Genomic DNA, 19291 nt, shown 5'->3' with positions numbered 1-19291 from the left:
AAACTAAGCAGATGGAATTTAAGAGGCAGGAAAGTCATCCAGGCTGTTTAAAATCCTAAATCTCATTTACGGTCTCTCTTAAAACAGGCCTATTGAATATATGAGTGTTCCTCATAATAAATAGATATATTTTATTGTGCTGTCAGATGCTGTCAGATTATCTTGTGGGAGAGATACCAGAATCTTAAAAGCAATCATAATCTGGTTATCAGTTACAAACTCTATTGATTTACTTTTTAAATGAGAATGTAACTGGGAAGGTACAATATTTGCTTTTAAAAAATGACAATTTTACTGACTTGTGTGGGTTGAAAATAAAAGTGGCATCCGACGGAAAGCCTGCAGATCTGACTGAAGAATCAAACAGAAAATGATTCCTGCATGTGCTGAGGCACAGACAAACAGCCTGGTTTGCTGTGTTCGTGACAGCTGTTAGTGGTCTGGGATCAGAGAGGAGGCAGGGATTAATAATATCATAGTGCTGTTTAGGGAAATTTTAAACGGAGCCATCGTGCGCCTGGTTAGAGCCTCGCTGGAGGATTTTATTCTTGAGAAATGAGTCTGTTAGGGAGCGAGGAAAGAAGCAGGAGCTTCTCACAGATGGGTTTTGCCTGTCGATGGGGAATTGGCACCTCGAGAGCTAATGTATGTGCTTGTGCTATGGATTGCAGGCACAGAGGACTACTTCACCAGCCAGACAGAAACCTCTTCTCAAACTCTGCAGGCTTATTTTAAGGCATTTTTTTCAACTCACATAGGCCAAAGAAAAATTTGGGGGAAAGAACATATATGCCATTTAAAGAAATCTTCAAATCTATCACACTGCTCAAAGGGAGATGGAGAAACAAAACAAAACAAAAAAAACAACAATATATATAGATACATTCACAAAATCCCAGCTATGATGTACTGAGCTGCTGCTGAAAGAGGTGTACCAGGACTGGAAGCCCATTTCATAAATATAAAGTGTAGGTATTTTAGAGATAATTCTCAATTCCTATAGCAATAAGAAAGGAAGGAAAAGAGGAAAGTGCTGAATTCAGGATATAAAAATTCCAACAATGAGCTGCTTCAGAGGGCAGAGAGGTATGGTCAGTTCAGTGTTTTTTTCCCCAAGATGTAGGAAGTCACTCCATAATTTCTGTGCTCCCAGCAAGATGGAAGGTGAAAATTCCCTAGCCTCCAACACTGAGTGTCCCAGAGGGTCAGGCTAAAACCCTCTCACACTTACAAATTGTAGTGGGTTTACGTGGCAAGGTTTTGGTAGCAGGGAGCCATAGGGGTGGTTTCTGTGAGAAAGATCTAGAAGCTGCCCCATGTTTGGGAAGGGCCCCATTGTTTTCCAGATCCGAGCCAATAAGCGATGTTGTTTTGCGCCTCTGTGGGAGCATATTTAAGACAGGGAAAAAACGCTGCGCCACACAGCAGCCGGGAGAGTCAAGGGAGTGAGAGAACAGCCTTGCACCAAGGTCAGTGTAGAAGGAGGGGGAGAGGTGCTCCAGGCGCCGGAGCAGAAGTCCCCTGCGGCCTGTGGTGAGGACCATGGTGAAGCAGGATGTCCCCCTGCAGCCCATGGAGTACCACGGTGGAGCAGGGTTCCACGCTGCAGCCTGTGGAGGAGACCACGGTGGAGCAGGTGGCCCTGCACCGACGGAGGCTGCCGCCTGTGGAAGACCCCTGCTGGAGCAGATTCCGGGCCGGACCTGTAGCCCATGGAGAGGAGACCACGCAGGAGCAGGTGACCTGGCAGGAGCTGCTGCCCGTAGGGGAGCCAGGTTGGAGCAGTTTTCTCCTGAGGGATGGACCCCGTGGTACGGACCCATATCTGGAGCAGTTCTGGAAGAGCTGCTGCCTGTGGGAAGCCCACGCCGGATCAGTTCATCAAGGACTGCATCCCGTGGGTGGGACCCCACAGCACAGGGGACGAGAGTGACCGAGAAGGAGCGGCAGAGAAGAAGTGCTGTAGACTGACCATAACCCCCATTCCCCGTTCCCCTGCGCCGCTCGGGGGGGAGGAGGTGGAAGAGGGTGGATGGGGGGGGAAGGTGCTTTTGTTTTTTTTTTTTCCTTTGTTTTCTCACTTCTCTCGCTTGTTAGTTGTAGGCAATAAATCTTACTATCTCCTTATGCCGAGTCTGTTTTGCCCGTTACAATAATTATTGCGTGATTTTCTCGTCCTTATCTCAATCCTTGAGCCCTTTTCACATATTTTCTCCCCATTCCTCTTTGAGGAGGGGGAGTGAGAGAGCGGCTGTGGTGGAGCTCGGCTGCCCACTCGAGCAGAACCACGACACAAATCTGACCTTCACATTGTGAACCCCTTGTTATTCACTTTTTTTTTTTTTTTTTTTTTTTTTTTGTAATGAGCATGCAGAGTCTGGGCCTCCCGCAGAGGGAGAGGATTTTTCTGCCATCATCCACCCTGGCCTTTCTGTTCCAATGTTCCAATAACAGGAGAGGGTGTAGGATGTGCACCTCTCTTGGCCTCTCATCCTCTCCCCTTTGGGCCAACTCTTAAGGAGTTGCAAGAAGAAAAGGCTGTCTGGTGGACATTAGGTTTGTTTGGGAGCTTCTCTCTAACGATCGCAGACTGTTTCCTTTAATTTAAACAACAAACCTGAATGAAGTTATGCCACTTAAGGAGAGCTTGCCAGAAGCAAACAAGTGCACATTAGACATAAGGGCTAATAAAAGGATAGTCTGCCGACAAACAATAAAACTTTTAGTACTTCTAGCTTAGTCTTTAAACAGTTCTATAAGGAAGGGGCACCAAAGCCAAAAATAGTTTGTGTGATTTGAAACATTTTTTGTTTTTTACTCTTTCAGGCATAAAATCTGCAATTCCAGGAAAGCTTACACAGGGTTATTTCCATTGGGGTTCTTTCAAGCTTCATATTAAAATACATATGCAAATAAGCAGGTGAGCATTAAAACAATAGGAATGGGTTTGTATTTTCCACAGGTCTGGTTCTCCTTTTGCAGCAGTTTGATAGAAGAAAAATGTTATTTGCTTCAGTATATTTACATGCGCAAGAAGTTTCAAAGTTTTAGCTTTTCAGAGTGACTGTGTTTGGAAGGGGCCTCTAGAGGCCACCTGGTCCAGCCACCCTGCAGATGGCCTCCAGAGCTCTCTTCCAGCCTCAGTCTCTCTGTGACTCCAGAAGGACCCCAAGCTCTGAGCCGTTAATAGGAGAGGTGGAGAGGCAGCATTTCCTCATGTTGCACAGAGGATCAGTTTCTCCGATTAAGCCACTTCATGCTGAGAGGCAGCATGCCTCACTGCAAATGGCAGCAGACAAGTGCAGGCCATGAAAGTGTATTTGAATTTGGATCCTCAATTAAAGAAGATATTTGAGCCTTTTGTTAGCATTAGGCATGCAATTAGTCTCATGGATTTGGTGATACTCTTCACGTGGTTGAAGATCTTTTGTAACTCATAAAAGAAATTAGACACATTCTTAGCTATTTTGCTGTAATAGGGCCAGATAGCATTTCTTGAGCCTCTGAAGGCTGCAAAAGTTCGATTATGCTTGGTTAAAACAGGGAAATGCCTGATTTTGGTACTTTTTGCTCTTAAAGATAAACTGCATTTTTGTTTGTTTGTTTTAATATTTAAAATCACAGTGAGACCTGAGCTAAAACAGCAGCATCAACAGGAGTGTATAGCTGGCATCAAGTAACAAATTCTAATTTATTTATTTGTTATTCAATATTTAGCATAAATCCAGGCTTTTACCACTGCAAGTATTTATCACTTCAGTGGGAAACAACTGTTGATATATATCAACAATTTTATGTTCTTTTTAAATTAAGGAACAGCTGCCACTGATGATAATTTCAGCAGCTTGTCATAAAAAGTTTTAAGTGGTAGCTCTCCTAGGGAAGCTGTACAAAAGATAACTTTTAAAATCAGGACAAAAATAAGAAGCTGTGGATTCCCCATCCCTGGAGGTGTTCAAAGCCAGGCTGGATGGGGCTTTGGGCAACCTGGTCTGGTGGGAAGTGTTCCTGCCCATGGCAGAGGGGTTGGAATTATATGAGCTTTAAGGGCCCTTCCAACCCAAACTGCTCTGTGATTCTGTGATGCTACCAAGAGGAGCAGCACAAGGCAACTTGCCTCCAGAGGCTCAGTGCACCCACGCAGAGGTTCAGAGCCTGACCCTTCCACAAAGTAGGGGCAGCCTAGCCATCTTCCATGTGTCCTTCCTGTCTCCCAACCAATGTTTCTGGGCAGCAAACACCACTATATTTTCAGCAGTGGATTGAATATTGGTATTTTAGGGGGTTTTATGGATTTCCAGTAAGAGCAATTTAGGGACAGGTGTGAAATGTTGACTTGAGGGAGTGTTTGCTTGGTTTTTGTAACCTGCAGGTGTTCAGGTGTTAGCTCTGCACCTAAAATGCATTGGCTCAAACTGATGCATAAACTGCAGCTTTTTCCTCTGAAATCTCAGTTTTCTAAGTAAATTTCACCTTAACTAAAACAGTATTTTATTTATTTATTTATTTTAGGAGAACAATGCTATCTATCACGCTTACATTTGGCAAGCCTTAGTACCTTCTTGTTATTTAGAAACTCAGTGTTTGCTGACACAATAACCATTGTATATGTGAGTCTCTTTACTTCAAAGAGGAATTAGTTTTGAGATGGCAAATGAAAATTTTGGCAAATTGTGGCAACTAGTGTAACACTGAGTTATTACTGTAAATATTTTTTGCTATGCCATTGCTCCATTTTCCCCACCGAGCCAGCTCTGGGACAGCAGGTGTAGCAGCCCCACGTTGGCATGCTAAGGAAAAGTCTCAGCAAAATACATCTACATCTGCCCCCTGAGTGCTGCTTGTGTTAAAATAGATTATTCTTCACATACCCAGTGCCTGGCAGGCCGAATGGAAATGCCTGGGTTGCTCGATCGATTTCCATTTCTCTGACAACCTCGTGTTTGCTCGGTCTTGCCTCCTGCTCGATGCCGGAGCAGGCGTTGGGGCTGGGAGCTCATGTCATCCCCATCCCCATCCTCACTGGCATCGTGGTGGCTTTGTTGCTTGGAGACAGCTGCGGGGACACGCTGGTGGCACCGAGCACACCTGGCTCAGTTGCCAAGGAGATGGGAGCATCTCCTGCTTCCCCTTCAGGCCTCATCACGAGAGAGGAGAGCGAAACCCATCCCCAGGATGTTTAAAATATTGCTTTAATTTAACCAAAGTGAGAGGGAAGCTACCTAATGTGCATCTGCAGCAGCCTGCCCGAGGAACAAGTGCTGTGTTTTGTGTCTTCTGGAGGTGGTGGCTGGAAGCACGAGGTTACAGCACATTGTGTGATGAAGGAGAATAATTAGACACAATCTGGATTTAGGGCATAAAAATGCCATAAACTTTCTGGAGGTTTTAAACTCACAGAACAGCACCTTCTGCTCACCCTAATGTTTATGGAGTTTCAGGGAAAAACATGAAAATTTTGCTACCAGAAGCTTGATTGCAAAAGTGAAGATTGGACTTGAGAAGTTCATTTTTCCTTCAAGACCGTAAAAGAAACAAAATCCAGGCACATCTATTTCATCCCTCTCCGTGGAGAATCGCAGATGCACACTTCAGCTGGCCTTAATAAAATGCTTGATACAGAGGTAGCGGAGAAAATGTATTTGGGGAAGAGCAAAGATCCTGTGAACATATTTTCCAGTCTCCCTCAGCTTTCTCAAGGCTTCTTTCTCCTTGACGGGACTGGGAAGGGGTGCAAATGAGGTGGCTGCTCAGGAAGGCATCAGGCATCAGCTCTTTCTGAGCTGTTCTCTCCCCACAGTGAAAGCAGGTACAGATAGCTGCTCCCCTGTGACATGGCTTTGCAATGGGCTTCGTAGCTTCTGACCTTTCTTTATCTTTCCTTCCTTCCTTCCTTCCTTCCTTCCTTCCTTCCTTCCTTCCTTCCTTCCTTCCTTCCTTCCTTCCTTCCTTCCTTCCTTCCTTCCTTCCTTCCTTCCTTCCTTCCTTCAAACAGGTTTACTCTCTTTTATCCTTTGCAAAATCCATAAGTCACTCATCAGCACAGCATATACATGTATGGGGTTGGGTGGTGTTGGAAACAAAGTTTTTGATTTATAAAGCCAATAAAGCAAAAACCTATCCCAGTCCCTAGGCACTCCTCCTAACTTTTGAGGTAAGTATCTTAGCTCACCAAGCTTTACCAGACAGAACACCAACAAGGATATTTATCCCCCGTCATGAATATTTTAGAGACCCCTCCGTCTCGCAGATCTCCCCACCAAAGGGGACTTCAGACCCACAGAGGAGAGCAGCAGAAACACCAAAGCAAAAACCCACCCTGAATTTCACAGGCACGTTTTAACCACTGGAATACTGCTGTGTTAATTATTCACTCGGGATATGAATTTGCATGGCATTAATGAGGAGATGTCGCTATTAGCACGTCAATGAAAAAATAAAAAAAGCACCTGAGCTGAAGAATTTACTACTGTATTAGAGAAATTATTGTAGGGCAAGGGGTGAACAGCAAGGAGTGGTAAAGGAAAGAAGCAGTGAGGCACTTCTGGTCAGGGTAGCGTGCAATGCTGCTGGTGTGTCTGCCTCATAATTGCATGTTTTTTTGTCAGTGCTGTGCTGTAAATGGATTAAAAGGAGAATTTAAAAGAAATTACTGTTCTTTCTCCTTTCTCCTGCCCTCTTATCTCTCAGAGACAGAGGCAGTTTTAGCAGATATTCATTGCCTTTTCATACTTATACTTTTAAATATTTTCTTTGTGAATTATGTGTACATGAAGTGCCAGAAGTTCCTTCTATATCTAGCAAGACTTCCTTTTTTTTCAAGCACTGGATGCACAGTAAAAGGATGTTCTGATTATTCCAGTGTACTTTTGTGAAGACTTTTTTTTTTTTTTTCTCCAAAGGTATTATTCCTTGGTCAGCAAGCCATTTATCCACGGCTGGCACACACTCAGCTACTGAAATCCTTTGCTCTCACAATTTTCTTAATTATTCTTCCTCATTGTCCTACAGCCCCTCTCTGTGCATCAGAAAAGAGCTGGCACTTCAACCCACTCTCAGCTGAACTGCTCTAACTTCCTTAAAGTTGCTCAAAGAGCTTCTTCCAATAAAGACAATTTCCAGAAAATATTGCAATGAGAAGTACCAGAGAAGAGAGTCGGAGTGGTGACACACCACATCCCAGATGGACTTTTGTGTGCACCCATGAAAGTGTGCATGCACTTTGCTCAAAATTACTTTGCTTTTTCTGGAGGGAATACCATTTCAAAGCACTTGCTTTTTGGAATGCCTTTGGTTTGTGGGGTTAAGGATGTCTGTCTCCACACAGGTCAAGAAAATTTTTGACCTGGGATCCCCAGTTTGTTATCAGGGAAGAGGAGAGATGCAGTAGGTAAGTGCATGGTTCTGGTTCTTGTTTGCAATGGAAAAAAAAAAAAAAAAGAAAACAGTAGTTCCCAATTTTCCTTTTTCTTCCACAACACTGTGGCTGTTTAGCCAACAATGTGAGTTGCAAAGCTCTTGCTACATCTCAGGGAAAGCCAAAACAGTGCCGGTGAAGGCTGGCTCCCTCATGTTTGGAGCCAAACCTCCCATTGACTTCAAAGGGGAGAGGATTTTACCCACTGCATCTTCTCCATCTGTGTGCCATTCAAGCTGCTTATCACTCTGAACATTCACAAACCTCCCGCTGCTGGTTCTCTTTCAGCAATGGAAAACTCTTCCAAAAATGAAATTCTAAAAATGGGCCCAAGTTTTGCTGGCATTTTCACTTCATATGGCTGGTAGAATAACACATCAACACTCCTGCTTTTCAGATGGCATATGCTCAACGTAACAGCAAGGAAACATTATTAGTCTATCCTCACCATGTAGATGCTGATGAATGTGCTGCATCACTTCCACACAGAGATTTTCAACAACATACTTACACTGTGAATCAATGTACTCTTTCTTCCATTCATAAATATGTATTGTCTGATTTTGAGAAGCTTATATACATATACAGGCATCAGTCTGTTGATTTAGACAGAGCTACACCTCACCATACTTTAACACAGAAATCATATTGTTAAAATAATAGACCACTTAAAAATCGTTAGATTCAACCTATCACTTTAAATGAAACTAATTAAACTAAATAAATTCTTTTCAAATTAAAAATTAAATTAAACTAAATAAACCCTTTGTTATGTTCTGTCCCTGTGCAGAAAGACCTTTTAGTTTGTCCAAAGATGAATCCAAGTACAGGGCTCTCTCCCTGCAGCTTCAGCCTCTTCTCCAAGTCCATCTGCATCCCCTTCACTTGCCCGTGCCCATGCTAGTGCTGGTGGCTGTCCTCATGGCTGCTGTGGACAACACTGAGCCATTCATGGGGCTTTCCAGGCCCAGGCTCTGCTTCTGAGCCACTGACACCTAAATGCCCAGCCATCTCTTGCCACTTGCCATCTGAGGTTATTTTAATTTCATTCTCAGGTAAGAGGGCTTTGTGAAGCCATAATTACCAGGTGAAAACTTCCCAGGATCTTCTCCTAGGTGTGAAAACAGCAGGAGCACAACCCAGATTAAGTTTCAGCTTTCCACAGCAGTAGAAATTGGAAATCATCACTTTGTGCAGACACAAAATGTATTTCAGTAAAGTTTTACACCTGTGTGCAAATTATTGTAGCCAGCATGGCTTTGGGAACTTGAATTCTTTCACTTTTTGTTGTCTTGCCTGTGTGAGCCCCATAATCTCCACGGGTCTGGAGTCGACATGAGGAAAAGCAGATACTGCACGTTACAGCCCTGCGCTGCTCTAGCCTGCTTGGCATGTACAAAAACGTGTGTTGGATGCAGCCCATTCATGGAAATACCATGGAACACTGATAGCAGCAAAGGGCTGATTTTCCCTATTGCCTTGAAAAACTGTAATGAGAAGACCGGGTATCTGGAAAAAAAAAAAAAAAAAAAGGATCAGACATATTTTAAGATAAAGCAGTTGTACCTTGCGTTCAGGCGAGTAGGTCAAGGAAATGAGCTGCCCAGAGCCCTGTGAAATGCTGGGGCTTTATTTCATTGTAGGAGTGAGACTGAAAATGAAATTCACTGGCGTGATCCTTCACTGAGGGCTGTGCCGCCAGGTGGACCTCACTGTGCTCCCCAGGACAGTGGGACTCGGGCACAGCGAGTTACCATAGTGGGCCATAACCTCTCCCTCCAGCTTGCTGGTTTATGGTGCTTGCAGGTTACATGTAGAGAAGTCTCTGACGAATTCTTTAACCCCATTTTTTTTCTAACGGAATTAGCCAAATATTTTACAGCCCAGCAGCTAAAATATGTGACTTTATATTGAGAAAAAAAATAGTTCTAATCCTAAGGGGTTTGTATATTTACTACGAATTCTTCTTATCTTTTATTCGCCCAGCGTCATATGGATCATTACTTTTGCAAACTTAATTATCTTTATAATCCAGAGCTACACTGCATTTAATGAAACTGTTTTTAACATCTTTTCACTCTGGTAGCAAGTCATGATGCACAGTAATTAGGGCTCGATCCTGTGGACAGAAAATTACTTTGGAAACCGATGCCTGATTTCCAAGCTTTAGCTAGAAACACTTGTGTCCTTCTGGAATTGTTCATTAGGTACAGTGCTATCAAGCAATTAAGGTGTTAGGTGCATAATTTAATTTGCTGCACAGGTCAAGGGTGAGGAAGCAATTCAAAGCAGAGATGAGTCCGCGGGTATTGGGAGGAGCCAGGAGGCAGAGGGACAGATGCTCTTTGAAGGAAATGTGGTCTCTAATCACTGGAGCTATCTCTGTTTCTCCAGTGCTCAGCAGAATTACATAGCTGGCTTCCCATGCAGACATGTCAAGGACTACATGAGCCCCTGTGAGAAAACTAGAATTACAGTGCAACTTCTCTTACATGCTTCTTTTACAAGGGTGTGTGGGATGCTGCTGTGGTCCACTGGCCCCTGTCACTCTTTCAGTTCACAGCCAGCCCTGCCTTACCAAGCAGCCTTGCTTGACCCCCAGACACGGTCCTTTATTAGGCAGTAAGAGAAACCATACTGTCATACAACTGTTATGCAAACATCAAGTTCCTCTGCGTACTCGCCAGCCTGGATCCAAAGCTGTGATTCCATGTTCCCCTTCTAATTATGTATTTTCATTGCATTGTTTCAATTGTTCTATTGATTACTTTTATATGTTTAATTCAACCACTATCACATTGAGTTTTGCAGGCTATATTGTGTGGTTCCTTCCATTCTTAAAGACCTTGCAAGATCTGAAGAGCAATCTTGCACTATATTTCTCTCCAGGGCTGATGTGAGTCAAGCCCTTCCTTTAATTAGCCTGGGTTCAATAGCATGTTTAGTTTGGCCTGTTGACGTCTCCATTGCTTTGTTACTTGGCTGCAAACAATTAGCCCCACAGGCAGGTTAGATGAGATTTCCAGGTGTGCGTTTTTCTTGTGCCCAGCTGTTAGCTACAGGGCATTTGGCTGAGACAAGCTGTGCTTGCTGTCTTCCAAGCCTTTGTGCTTTATAAAAGACATTCATCCTCCAAGCTTATAGTTCTCCTCCTTTCGCTGATTTTGGAAGATATGTAGAACAAGGTGTTTAGGATCTTGATGACCTATGATCTGCACATAGGTTTCAAGGTGTTTCATCACCCAGCAGACAGCTAAAACCCTGCCATCTGCTGATGAAACTCCTCTGCCAACAGATACTCGTGGAGTCTGCCTTCCTGGGGATTTGGTCAGGACATAGCATCTGACAGATTTTTTTGCAGCCTCTGGTTTGCTGACAACATTGAACCCTGTGGTAATCTGCAGGCATGTCGTTATCAGGAATCACCTTTGGATTTCAGCATTCTCCATTTCCTTGAGCAGTTACTTTCTCTCTCCATGACCAGCTACTTTTTGATTCTCTTCTTCTTTCCCTCTTTCCTTCTGACCTCATTCTCCTGGGCTGGAAAAACAAATATTCCTGGTTTCAGGAGAAAGGTTCTTTGTTGTTGTATAGGATACTACCTTTGAGCAATGACTGTATAACATTCCTTACTAACACACGGCAGAGCCTGGCATGCTACAGAAATGCCGACTCCCCAGAATTAGTTGTCATCTTTATTTCTTTGGCATCCATGCCTACCTCTTCCTCTAGAGAAGACAGATGAATCATGCATTTCTCTGGAGCTGAGACTCTGCCCTGCATTCTGTACTACCTGGCCTGCAAATACCAAGACAGTATGAGTATTTTGTTCATACTGATCACGGGGTGTGTCTAATTAGAAAGGAACATTACTTCTCATTCCCACAGCATGCACTGACTGCAGCCCATAAAATGTGGCTACCCTACTGATTCCAGAAGTGTGCTAAAATCTCATTACTCCTGCTGACCATTTTCAACACCGCTGCCCAATGCTTCATTACTATGCAAACAGCAAGAGCCTGTTTAGGAAGCCTTGTCCAGGACGCTGAAATGCATCTTTCATGAAACATAGTTCCAGTTGCCAAAAGTGGAAGTGACCACTGTTAACACTCTGCAGCTCCTGTTGGGAACACTCTGTGTCATCCATCATGGTTTTTGTTTAAAAATAGAAGAGACTTCTCATCCCTAGTGGCTTTGGATATAAGCACTGTAGAAGCATCAGCAATTAACCAACTGACACTGGTTCTCCATCCAGGGAATCCAAATCCTACTGAATCCAGCAGAGAATTTCATTTTCTTCACTGATTTTGGTTTATTTTTCCAACAGGCAAAGAAATAAAAATAATTTGCTTATTATTGCTTAATATTAATCGCTTAAGGAGCCATTCTATATTTATTCACTTTTGCAGTTTTCTCACTTAATTCAGTTCCCATTTCTTTTAGCCTCCTTTAAATAACATTTACTACAGAACATGAATGGCTTGACTGATGTTTGCTCTTTTAAAAATAATCCTACAGCAAAGAAATGGGAACTACACAGAAGTGCATGTGCTCTTCATTCACAGCCAAGATCAATTACAAGATATCATTCAGAATATCTTGATTGTGATGAAAGCTCTGTAGAATTTGAGACTCGTTTTTTATAAAACTTGTTTTCCATACTTTAACAAATAAAAAAAACTATTTTCCTCTTTTCCCTTGGTAGCTAAATACCCTGTCAGGGAGGTCTGAACTTCATCCTAAATGGCTGACACACACAGAATGATTGCATCTTCTATTTCTGATGGTCCACTGTAAAATCCTGCAGATGCTTCAGGGTGGAAGATTACACAAGTGGAAGATTATCCACTTTGGGTAATCTCAACCATTTTTTTCCTGCTACATTCACTGATTTTTCTGTGTGTGGGCTTGTCTTTTCATATTACCATGGGATAACTTAATAAATATTGACAATTTCTTTTTCTTGACTTGGTTCTGTCTTGCATTTTTAACAGTTTTTACCCTGCCATGGAAGTTCCTTATTTGTCTCTGCTAGCTACAGCCTCCTAAAGTAAGATCTCAGTATCTAGATACTCTGAATTCTTCTGGAATATATTGTCCAGTATCATATCACTTTTCAGTGCACATTTTAATTAGACTAGCCAAAAAATATATTCATACAAAGGGGTGGGTTTTCTGACAAAACTAGGTAGCTTCATTGTCTGTCTGACTGCCTTGAAAACTTTTTTTTCATACGTGCTGCTGGAAAACTTAAAACTTGGGAGGAGGGAGGAAGAAATTGGAGGAGAAGATACTGACTGGGGGCTTTCAACTCTACTTTTTAACCAAAGGTAGACATTTTCCTGTTGAAGAAGTCTCCTATGACCATCTCAACACTATGCTGGGTGGCTACGTATTTTATGATTAGCACTGGGACTTACTTCTGCATTGTCTGTGATACCTCCACCTTTAAACTAGTTCAGTTAGCTCTGGTTTTGTTAAATCTCAGTTTTCATTCCTGACAATGAGCTGAAGTTAATATGCTGTAATTCAGCCTGCTGTGAAAGGTTTTCACTGAGTTAAACATGGGGCCTTCAAAATCACAGAGACACTTATTAATGGCAAAATGTTCCTGAGCTTCTGTAGGGTATTTTGAAACATTGTCAGGCCTGTTTGGATTAAAAACAAACAAACAAACAAACAAACAAAAACACCTCTCTCCAATCCCTCCCTGTACTGAAGTTGAGTATATATATTTTTTTCTGTGATCTTATGCTACTGTGCAGAAAATAGGGTTTATCATGATTTGCCATCACCAAAATCAGTAATGCCACTACAGTCTTTGCAATTATGCCAATATTACCAACCTTGTTTGTTTTTAACCAAATAAAAGAGTAGTTACCATAGCTGTATTTTTAAACAAACTTCTTTGATAAAACATGCTGTAGGTGATTACTGAACATGTTTCATTTCATCACAAGTACAATGTTCTGTACCTTTTAGTCATTTTCTTGTTTTATATAGCCTTTTCTAAACAATAAATAACTCTGCATGACAATCTTAGAAACGAGAAGAAACAAAACAAAACACTCTCTTCCAGAAACCTTAGATATACACGTAATGTTCATAGAGGGGTAGCTATGGTGAAATTGATTTCCACCTGCATGCTGGACATTTGTATTATAATTCACCTTTCAGCCACTTTATCACAACTTTTGAGAGTTGGTTAATTATAACAAACTGTCTTTCCATACATGTTAATTATTTTATTCTGGGTTAACAGTAGATGGAGTATACATTTTGGACCTGTGTTTTTTGTTTGTTTGTTTCGGTTTAGTTTGTTTGTTTGTTGTTTTTCATTAAGACATGCATATTTTCTTGGGTCACCTGTATATTATAGTGAAGTTTCTACTTCGGTTGTAAAGTATGCTACTATAAATGCAAGTTGGATCTTTAGATTCACCCGTTTCATTCGTAGTGCCTGTAGTTCACTATGACAAATGGGAATAACATAGAATCCTTTTCATCAGCTGCCTAGTACAACTACAATGACTTCTGCTCAGATTCAACACCAGTAACAGGAAGGATGTTCAGTTCTTCTTAGCAGAGAATAACAAATCAGAGTGCACAGTAAAATACTTTTTTTTTTTTTCCTTAAAAAAAAAAAAAAAAAAGACAGAAACACAAATATTCTTTCCTATAAAATGAAAAATAGACTATTTACCCTAATTTTACAAGCCTTCATTTTATATTTACTCATGAATTTTGTAAGCTGTTTTGCCAGGATGAGTACTGCCAAATAAAGATTGCTTAATGAAGGCAATCTGAGATTGTTGAAGTATCCAGATGAAGTCTGAAATGACAAAAATACTTGTCACTTCTTGTATTAATCCATATGGTCATTTTAAAAATCATGTCCTTCAACCAACCTCTGATTCTTTAGGGTTTTGCTTGTTTTCAGGATAAAAATGTCTATTTATTCCTGTTAGCCGTGAGGACTAACAATGCTGAGAATAGCATGGTTTCAGTGTTTGTGGAGGTAACAAGAAGATAAGTAGAAATTCAGCTGCAAACAACTGGAAGGATTTTGCTGTCCAGTTGTGACTGATGGCATCATTTAAAGACATGAGAGCTGCTAATGTGGGGTTGTGGCCAGGATGTATTCTGAAAAACTTCTATTCATAGAAATGGGCAAAGAAGGAGGAAGAGACCAAACCTCAGAAGCAGGATCTACTGCAAAACTTCAAATATCTAAAGAATATCAGTTCTTCTGTGCAGAGCCTCATTGTGAATTCTTTAACAACAGATTTATAGTAGCCTCTAAATAAATCACATGTAACAGGAAAACTACAGGGAGACAATGTCTCGCTAAGCCATTTTTTTTCTTTTACCTTTCAGAGTAGAATGTACTTTATGCTATTTAGAGAAAAAGATCCTATTACTACTCTTTTGTTATTCACATGATTAAAATAGATGCCAAGGACATGCGAAAAGACAAAGCATCTGACTGTTAAAATGACAGAATTTAACAATGAATGTTTACCATTAAAATGCTAATTTTTAAGAGAATGAAAACAATGGAAAACTTTTTTTTTTAACAATGAAATTAATTTTGAGTGCTGAAGTAACATTCCTACTGGCTAAATTACTGTGTTTTCCTGTTCCAGAGAAGCAGAGGTGTCACTGTTCATCAATGCGGTTATAGTTGCAGACTGGAGAGAACACAATATGCCATGAACAAATAGTACAATTTCAATTCTCCTTCTCTTCATGGCGTCTTCAGTGAGCTCAACAAAGTTGCGAATAAAAGAGTGAAGATGGTATTTTTCACTATCTGTGCATTGCCTTTCATTTTCATTGTATCTGGTCCCTCTTAAACTTTTAAAGTATTTAATTCCTGGAATTTGCTTCCTTTAACACTCCAGACTTGCTGTGTGTAGGGATTAGGTAATTTGAACAAAGATGCAATTAAAAAATATATATATATGTATATTTTTATATAATTAAATTAAATATAATATCTATTAATTATATTAAATATAAATATATTAATATATTAATTATATTAAATATATTAATTAAAATATAATAAAATAAAATAATATATTAATTATATTAAATATAAATATATTAATTAAAATATATATATAATATTTTATATATTAATATATATATTAATATATATATATATTTTAAATAGGAACAAAAGATTGTATGGAAACTCTGGCTTTGTTTTACTTGCTGCCACAGTTTAAATTTTCTTTAAGATAACAAAAAATGTTTTAAGATAACAAAAATTCTTTTTACAAATATATTAACAGTAAGGGGAGAGCCAAAGAGGATCTTCATCCTTTCTGGATGCAGTAGGGAACATGACTACTGAGGATAAGGAAAAGACTGAGATTCCCAATGCCTTCTTTACATCTCTCTTTAATAGTCAGATCAGTTATCTTCGGGGTACTCATCCTCCTGACCTGGAAGTCTGGGACAGGGAGCAGAATAAACCCCTCACAGTTCAGGTGGAAACAGAGTTGCTGCTTCACCTGGACTGCCATAAGCCCATGGGGCCAGATGCAATCAATCCAAGCCCATGGTTGGGCTGCTTTCCATCATCTATCAGCAGTCATGGTCAACTGGAGAGGTCCCAGATGACTGGAGACTAGCCAACATGACACCCCTTTATAAGAAAGGTTGTAAGGAGGATGCAGGGAACTGCAGTCAAGTCAGCTTGACCTCAGTGCCAGAGAAGGTGATGGAACAGGTCATCCTGAGTACAATCACATAGCATGTGTGGGACAATCAGGGGATCAGGCCCAGTCAGCATGGGTACATGAAAGGCAAGTCCTTCCTGACCAACCTCATCTCCTTCTATGACCGGGTGACCTGCCTGGTGGATGAGGTTGTTGACATAGTCTACCTAGATTTCAGCAAGGTCTTTGACATGGCCTCCCCCAGTGTTCTCCTGGAGAAGCTGTCAGCCCATGGCTTGGACAGGTACACTCTTGGCTGTCTTAAAAACTGGCTGGGTGGCTGGACCCAGAGAGTGGTGGTGAATGGAGTGAAATCCAGCTGGTGACCAGTCACCAGTGATGTTCCCCAGGGGTCAGTGTTGGGCCCCATCCTCTTTAATATCTTTATTGATGACTTGGATGAGGGAATTGAGTGCACACAGTAAGTTTTCAGAAGACACCAAGCTGGTAGGAAGTGTTGACCTTCTGGAGGGTAGGAAGGCCCTGCAGAGGGACCTGGCCAGGTTGGGTCAATGGGCAGAGGCCAATGGGATGAGGTTCAACATGGCTAAGTGTCAGATCCTGCACTTTGGCCACAACAACCCCATGCAGCACAACAGGCTTGGGACAGAATTGCTGGAAAGCTGTGCAAAGGAGAAGGCTCTGGAGGTTTTAGTAATGCTCACCTGAACATGAGCTGGCAGTGTGCCCAGGTGGCCAAGAAAACCAATGTCATCCTGGCTTGTATCAGGAATAGTGCAGCCAGCAGGACCAGGGAGGTGATCGGCCCCCTGTACTCTGTTCCAGTGAGGCCACACCTCAAGTACTGTGTTAAGTTTTGGGCCCCTTGCTACAAGAAGGACATCAAGGCCTTGGAGCATGTCCAGAAAAGGGCTACAAAGCTGGTGAAGGGCCTGGAGCACAAGTCCTGTGAGGAGCGGCTGAGGGAACTGGGGTTGTTTAGTCTGGAGAAGAGGATGCTCAGGGGAGACCTTATTGATCTCTACAACTACCTGAAAGGAAGGTGGGGGGAGCTGGGGGTCAGCCTCTTCTCACAGATAACTAGTGATAGGACTAGAGAGAACGGCCTCAGGTTCAGGTTGGAAATGAGGAGACATTTCTTCTCAGAAAGAGTAGTCAGGCCTTGGAACAGGTTGCCCAGGGAGGTGGTAGAGTCACCGTCCCTGGGGGTGTTTAAGGAAAGGCTGGATGTGGTGCTTAGGGACGTGGTTTAGCAGGTGATATTGGTGGTAGGGGGATGGTTGGACCAGATCATCTTGGAGGTCTTTTCCAGCCTTAATGAATCTGTGATTCTAAATCCGTTAAAATCCATAAAATAGGTTTAGGCCAAACCAAAGTAAGCTGCTCTTCAACCAAGAGAGGCATTTGCTCTGTTTTTTTTTTTGTTGTTTTTTGTTGTTTTTTTTTTTTTTTTTGTTTGTTTTTGTTTTGTTTTTGTTTTTGTTTTTTTAATTAACCTCTTCCCAAACATGGATGTTTTGTTATTCTGAACTTACAGATCACTGAAGTGCTCAAGAGAAAGCTATCTTTATGTTTTAAGTAAAAAATTCCACATAAGTGTTTTCTCAAGTTGCTAGAGAAGTATTTCCTACCTTCTGTCCCATTGGAGCTTCCTCTCCTGCACCACTTCCCTCTAAATTACTTATGTGTGCTTTCTCAGAAGTTCATAGGGAATCAGTGACAGATTACAAGTCTCCTATCTTAGCAGTTACAGTACATTGCAAACAGAGGCAAACCTCTTCAACATGGTTAGTGTGAGACATACTAGGGGGGGACTGGTTTTTAGAAAGCAGGGTATACATGGTTTGAAAATCCAGACTTTTAAGATATCCTGCTTTGCATGCTGAAACAAATACAAAACAAATAAAAATAAAAATAAAATAAAATAAAATAAAATAAAATAAAATAAAATAAAATAAAATAAAATAAAATAAAATAAAATAAAATAAAATAAAATAAAATAAAATAAAATAAAATAAAATCAGATACAAAAGCTCCAATTACCTGTGGAAGCAAAGGCCCACAAATTTCTAGCTATTACAAAGAGGGACACTTACAGTTCTCCAGTAAAGTAGAAAGCATTCCTGAGAGACCTGGAATGATATCAGATAGTTCTGGCATTATTATAAAAAATAATACATCAAAAAATGACAGGACTTTCATGTATTTGTTTTATTTTGCTCTTAGTTAGACCCAAAGCTTTAGAGACTGAAAGAGATCAACAGTAGTTATTAATAACATGTTTAACCTTTCAAAAAGCAATATACATCAGTTTTGTGTCAGAAAAGATACAACACATAGTGGAGTGGATAAAAATTCAGCAGCCGTTTTCCAGGTAAACAGTGCAATCCACTACTAATGTTGCCACTTAAACTGATTTGTTCCAATCATGTTAATAAAAATATTCATTACTCCTCACTTGAATGCTCTTTGGAAATTTATAATTTTTGACTATTATTTCTTACCATCTTTTGAAAATTAAGTAAGGCAGCATCTTCCTTTTCCATGTCCTTAGTGGGTTTTATGCCTTCATATTCAAAATCTGGATTTTTTTTATTTTTTTTTTTCCCCATGTTTACTAATACCAGTGATTTTGGAAGGGGCAGATTAGCATACTAGTATTCAGGGAACTAACACTGCAAAAATTAAACCTGTCACCATGACTGTTTACTCCATCCCTTTTTTCATGTACTACCAATTGCAATCCAATGTCTCTCACAAGGTCAACCATCTGTTCACATTTCTGCACACGGATCCCACCTTAAGAGCTGTTTCTATTGCAATAAGTGAGTCAGCAATTTTCCTTTTTTTGAATACCTCAGAAATATTCAGTCATTTTTCAAGAAATCCTTCTTTTGTATTGTGCTTGAAGGAAGAGGTTTTTTTGTTTGTTTTGTTTTTCAAACTTGCACTGAAAAAGAAATAATGGTTATTAATAATTGCTCCTTCCATGCTTACTTCCAAAGCCAGCCGCTAGTGAAAATGTTGAGGAAGAACACAAACTACAGGACCAGAGCTGGCTCTCCTAGGACTTCAGGGCAAAGCGAGCATTGCTTGTGTATCTCTTCAGGCATTGTTTATGGCAGATCCACCAGGTGAACATCTCCAGAACTCCACATACATATCACCTACTAGCTACTTTAAT

Source organism: Aythya ferina (assembly GCF_964211825.1).
Source record: "Aythya ferina genome assembly, chromosome: Z".
In the NCBI taxonomy this organism is placed as follows: Eukaryota; Metazoa; Chordata; class Aves; order Anseriformes; family Anatidae; genus Aythya; species Aythya ferina.
This window is presented reverse-complemented; position numbering follows the sequence as displayed.